General features: G+C 38.0%; 1 protein-coding gene across 1 annotated transcript in view; it reads left to right on the top strand.

The window, feature by feature from the left end:
- Nucleotides 1–5,000, top strand: part of dip2ca (disco-interacting protein 2 homolog Ca) — a 50,666-nt gene that overhangs the window by 37,993 nt on the left and 7,673 nt on the right. The window lies entirely within an intron of this gene.

The following is a 5,000-nucleotide window of genomic DNA, read 5'->3' as shown; positions in this document are numbered from 1 at the left end:
GCAGCTTTACAGAAATCAACAGTTAAGGTGAACGGTGTGTATTTATCCCTGATGAGCAGCCGTGGCGACTGTGGCAAGGAAAAACTCCCTTAGATGTTATGAGGAAGAAACCTTGAGAGGAACCAGACTCAAAGGGGAACCCATCCTCATATGGGTGACATCAAGAGTTTGATCATAAATCTTTCAACACTACAGAACACTGGAGAGTGAGAACTAACATGAGCACTGGAGTATAAGATTATAAGTGATGTTCTTTCTACAGTCTTATACAGTCTATATGGTTATAAAACTAGGAGCTACTGAGCTCAACATTTGTGATCATCACAGATCCAACACCAGCTTCTCCATGCCAGAGCCTTTAAACACTCCAGGAGGTCCAAAGTCAAAACTCCACACATGTATTTGGATCCAATTGGTACATCTCTAGACGGTGCGGGATGTTTGCGAGTTCGGCATCTACTTCTTCAAAGGTCCGTAATCATCACGAGGTGGGACGTGACTGGAGCTGGAGCAACCTCAGGATGCCTCTAGATGGGGAGAGAAAGAGAAGCAGTGGAGAGGAATTAGCGTAGCTGCTGTTCATGATATTAACAGCAGAAGTTGATAATGTGCATGTAATCAGATGTTCTGGAGCACAAGGTTATTATGTGAGACGTGTGTTATGTGTAGAACTCGCTAAAAAGATATGTTTTTAATCTGCACTTAAACTGGGTGAGTGTATCTGAACCCCGAACACTGTCAGGAAGACTATTCCAGAGTTTAGGAGCTAAATGTGAAAATGCTCTACCGCCTTTAGTGGACTTTGCTATTCTAGGAACTACTAGAAGTCCAGAGTTTTAAGATCTCAGGGAGCGTGGTGGACTGTAGTGTGTTAGAAGACTGGAGAGATACATGGGAGCCAAACCATTTAGTGCTTTATAAGTAAGAAGCAGTAGTTTGAAGTCTATTCGAAACTTAACAGGAAGCCAGTGTAGGGATGAGAAGATTAGGGTTATATGATCATATTTTCTTGACCCTGTGAGAATTCTGGCTGCTGCATTCTGAACTAACTGAAGCTTGTTTATTAATGATGCAGGACATCCACCTAGTAATGCATTACAATAGTCTATTCTGAAGGTCATGAATGTGTGGACGAGCTTCTCTGCATCAGATATAGATAACATGTTTCTTAGCTTAGCAATATTTCTAAGGTGGAAGAAGTTGTTTTTGTAACTTGGTTGATATGATTTTTGAAAGACAAGTTGCTCTAAAATAACTCCCAGGTCTTTTACCGTTGAACTAGTAGTTACAGAGCATCCGTCTAAATGCAGGTTGAGATGCTGGAGCTTCTGTGTACTGGTTTTTGGGCCGATGAGCAAAATCTCCGTCTTATCAGAATTTAATAGTAGAAAGTTATGGGTCATCCAGTCTTTTAATTCTTTAACACACCCAGTTATCCGAGCTAATTGAACTATATTTTTGGGTTTTGAGGAGATATATAGCTGGGTATAATCAGAATAACAGTGGAAGCTAATTTCATGTCTTCTAATAATATTTCCTAAGGAAAGCATGTATATTGTGAAAAGCAGGGGTCCTAGAACTGAACCTTGTGGCACGCCATAGTTTACTAGCATTAACCTGGATAGCTCTCCATTTAAGTCCACGAAATGGTAACGATTGGACAGGTAGGATTTAAACCAGCTTTATGCCTGTCCCTGAATGTTGTGTGTGTTGAAGCTGTGTGAAGTTGTGTGTTGAAGCTGTGTGATAAAGTTTTGTGTGTTTTCAAGTGTCAAGAAGCTTTTATTGTCATTTCAATCATATATAGCTGACGCAGTACACAGTGAAATGAAACAACGTTCCTCCAGAACCCTGATGCTACATAAAACAACATAACAATCACAGAAACAGAAAAACACAGGGCTAAGGACTAGTAAGTGTCCTTGCCACATAAATTGCATGTGTGCAACCTGTTTTTTCATCACACATTAAAGTTGAAGTTGTGTGTGATGTTGTGTGATAAAGTTGAGTGATATATATGTGTGTGATGAAGTTGTGTGTGTTAAAGTTATATGTGATGTAGTTGTGTGTTAAAGCTGTGTGAAGTTGTATGTTGAAGTTGTGTGTGATGTTGTGTGATGAAGTTGAGTGATAAAGTTGTGTGTAAATAAAGTTGTGTGTTGAAATTATGTGATGATGTTGTGTGTGTTGAAGTTGTGTGTAAAAGTTGTGTTGAAGCTGTGTGTGATGTGTGATGAAATTGAACTGAATTGTTCCAGGTTTCCTCTGATATGTCCACTCCCAAATCTTTTGTCGATTCCGCATGGATTTTGTTTAGATTTATATTTTTTACTTACAATAAAGTGTTTTTACACATTAGAAATTACTCTCCTCAAATGTAAGGTAATATTTAAAACTGCACCCATTCCTGTGCTAGGAGGAATGGATGGATATGTGGGACTATGGTTTTGGATTAGATGACGAACTTGAAAATATATAAATAAGTGTGATCTTGACAGATTGTATTTTGTAGAGAGAGTTGAGAATGAGGCAAAAACATTATCAATAAATAGATCACTGAATTTGACAAGACCCGATTGTTGCCACTGACCGAAGACTGAGTCCAATTGACCCAGAAGTAATAGGTGGTTGTATGCCCCTACTGTTAATGCCACTAAAATGCTGTGAGCATCTTAACCCTATGGATAGGGGTTCGATAAAACTTTCTTTCGGCTTCTCCCATTAGGGGGCGCCACAGCGGATCATCCACATGTTTGATTTGGCACATGTTTTTACGCTAGATGCTCTTCCTAACGCAACCCTCCCCATTTATCCGGGCTTGGGACTGGCACTAAGAGTGGCTGGGGTTGGTTCCCTGACCGGGGATTGAACCTGGGCAGCAGCGGAGAGAGCGCCGCATCCTAACCACTAGACCACCAGGGGATCTGGATAGGGGTTCGATAGCTAAAGTAAAAAATGAAGGGCTAAGAGATTGTCTTGAACCCCTTGATACTGGAAAAGTACGTTGAACGTACTATATTTGTAATTACCAATGCCTTATGGGAAAAGTATAATAACTTAATCAGTGAGAGAAAATGTGTTTCAAAGCTGGATTTAAAATTTTTCCAGGACAGAGAATAAATATATTCACTCAACCCGGTCGAACACTTTTTTAGTGTCTTGTGAGATGATTACCTAAGGGACAGGGTCCTGAGATAATTTCAATAAGTGGATTACCCCCATCAGTCTCTGGATATTAATAAAAGAATGCCGATCTCTGGCAAAACTTGAATTACTGTATCTAAACCAGTATGTATATATATATATATATATATATATATATATATATATATATATATATATATATATATATATATATATATATGCATATATATTTCCTCTGGAACGTGATAAGCACAATTCGCTTTTATTTGTTGATTGCCTTCTAACCAGAGGTGGCAAAAGTACACACATCCATTACTTAAGTAGAAGTACAGATACTCATGTTTTAAAATACTTGGGTAAAAGTTGAAGTACTGATTATACTTTTTTACTTAAGTGAAAGTAAAGAAGTCTTGGACATGTACTTCAGTAAAAAGTAGTTATTACTTCTATCTGTTTTAGCTGTTAACTGAACCTCACATCATATTAATATTTGATAGATAGATAGATAGATAGATAGATAGATAGATAGATAGATAGATAGATAGAGAGAGAGAGAGAGAGAGAGAGAGAGAGAGAGAGAGAGAGAGAGAGAGAGAGAGAACTTTATTGTCATTGCATTGTACAGGTACACAGCAACGAAATGCAGTTTGGCATCTACCAGAAGTGCAAAATGTAGCAATCGTGCAAATAGTGCAGATAAATATCTACCATATTTACAGCATGTGATATTTATGTACACATATGTACAGTGATTAAATATAAAGGCTATAAGAGTGCAGAGACGTGTGGACATCATTAGGAGCCTTTGCTATGTTTCCACACGGACAGATAATGAGGTGATACCGGAGAAAGTGCACCTCTTCAAGTCAAGTCAAGAAGCTTTTTTATATTTAATCATAGACCTTTTACAGATTTGAATAATGTATTGTTTTTATCTGTACGATCAATAAAGACAGTAATTTAAATTCGTTTCGCCATTATAAGGGAAAAACCCACAAAACGCCACCTAGAGGGTTAATTGTGTGAATCATGGTGGATTTGGTGTTTGATTTCAGACTTGGCACAGAAATCTAAGTAAAGAAGGGACGTTGTGAAAAATGTATGTTTTGCTGGAGGTTTTAATTTTGCCTCTTTTATATTTAGTTATTTATTTATGTATTTATATATTTTTTGGAAAATGGTAAAAACAGAAATGTGCGCTGAATTGATAGCACTAGTGCCATTTAAAATAATTTGAATTTGAATCAGGAATGACTCTGTTCTCAGTCATGTTTACATTACTGACTCCCTCTGTCTCATCCACGTTAACCCCAAACTTCTTATTGACTTCTGCCTGCTGATTCTTAGCTTCGTAAAGAGCGAGAGTCAGGACTTTATACACCAGCGGATTGAAAAAGACGCGCAATGACAGGAAATCGTTTTTTCGGCTGAAATCGGTGCAGTAAAAAGAAAATTTTTATATTTCACCAAATCAATGGATTAAAACTAAAGTAACAAGCCGGTTTTGAAAATGTAAGAAGTAAAAAGTACAGATATTTGTGTAAAAATGTAATAAGTAAAAGTAAAAAGTTGTCTGAAAAATAAATAGTGGAGTAAAAAACTGATACCAGAAAAATCTACTGAAGTACAGTAACGAAGTATTTGTACTTCGTTACTTCCCACCTCTGCTTCTAACTCTAATCTCGCACCAATAGTCCATGGAGACTCCTGTCTGACCTCGTCCATCAACCTGTCCATCACCACTGCAAACAGGAAAGGGCTCAGAGCCGATCCTTGATGCAGTCCAACCTCCACCTTGAACCAGTCTGTCGTTCCTACTGCACACTTCACAGCTGTCACACTGTCCTCATACATGT

This window comes from Silurus aristotelis (genome assembly GCF_946808225.1).
Source record: "Silurus aristotelis genome assembly, chromosome: 25".
In the NCBI taxonomy this organism is placed as follows: domain Eukaryota; kingdom Metazoa; phylum Chordata; class Actinopteri; order Siluriformes; family Siluridae; genus Silurus; species Silurus aristotelis.
The sequence above is the reverse complement of the archived record's forward strand: the minus strand, read 5'-3'. Positions and strand labels throughout refer to the sequence as shown.